Consider the following 1,133-nt stretch of genomic DNA (forward strand, 5'->3'; position numbering starts at 1 on the left):
ACACACACAACAACAACCCCCGCCCCCTAGAAAAAACCCACAAAACCCCCCAACAACAACACAATTAAGAAAAGGTGACAGTCAAGGTTGTGGAGAGGACCAAAGACTCTACCCGCCTAGATTAGAACATTATTTTGAGTTGTTCAGTCGTAGCCTGTTATGTGGGGAAATCACGAACCGCTCTCCCTAACCTTCCTTCCGCGTGACAGCCAACATGTTTTTCAATGAGCAAGTGAGATAAATATTCAAATGTAGGCGTTGATAAAATAAACGTGTTGTTGATAAGGGTGTGCGAGATGCTATCTCACCCAATGGTCTCTGATCTCACCAGGGAGAAATTAGCCAACAGTCACAGGAAATATGACATTCGTACACTCTGTTACCCCTGAACGCTAAAGAAATCATGGAATAACTTAAAAACCCAATCCGTACGCATTGGGGCAGTTTGTTGTATTCTTCACATCTTAGAATACGTCTTGTACGAAGATCTCTTTGAAACTTTCAGTATTTCTTTAAAAAATCAGTTAGACAGACTGCTATGCAAAGCGTACGGGTCGGATTAACGAGTAAATTTCCTCTTTGGAAAGTGGTGGCACAGAGTTCCCCACGTCGTACGGATACAATAGTAAAACACGACGTACGGATAGGGTTAAAGACAATAAATCAAGCCAAATGCTGAAGGTGAGAGAACTTGGGGATCTCAAAAGTTAGGGAAAATTAACTGAAACTACTTTCTATGACCAATTTTTAAAGGTATCTACTGCCCTTGCGGGGTATCATTGCGTCCATAAATTTTGACCTAACCGACTTCAGGTCGCCTATCTTTGTCATCACAGTTAATTTTACTCTCGTCAACTTTCGTCCCTAAATCTCAACATTTTAGTGGTTATGCCCTGCTGAAAATGGAAGTTGGTTTGTGAGGCAGAGGCTAAAGTCAAAACACCTTTTTTGCTAATATGTATCAAGTTAACAAGTTTGAATATCTCCGTAAGGCCTTAAGTAACAAATGTGAATTGATTGATCTCGGTTATGCGCGTGAGGTAACAAGGCAGAATTTTTCGGCCGTCTGGTTTGTTGTTATTGTTGTTGTTGTTGTTGTTGTTGTTGTTGTTGTTGTTGTTGTTGTTGTTGTT

The sequence above is a fragment of the Aplysia californica genome, unplaced genomic scaffold, assembly GCF_000002075.1.
Source record: "Aplysia californica isolate F4 #8 unplaced genomic scaffold, AplCal3.0 scaffold00298, whole genome shotgun sequence".
Taxonomy (NCBI): Eukaryota; Metazoa; Mollusca; class Gastropoda; order Aplysiida; family Aplysiidae; genus Aplysia; species Aplysia californica.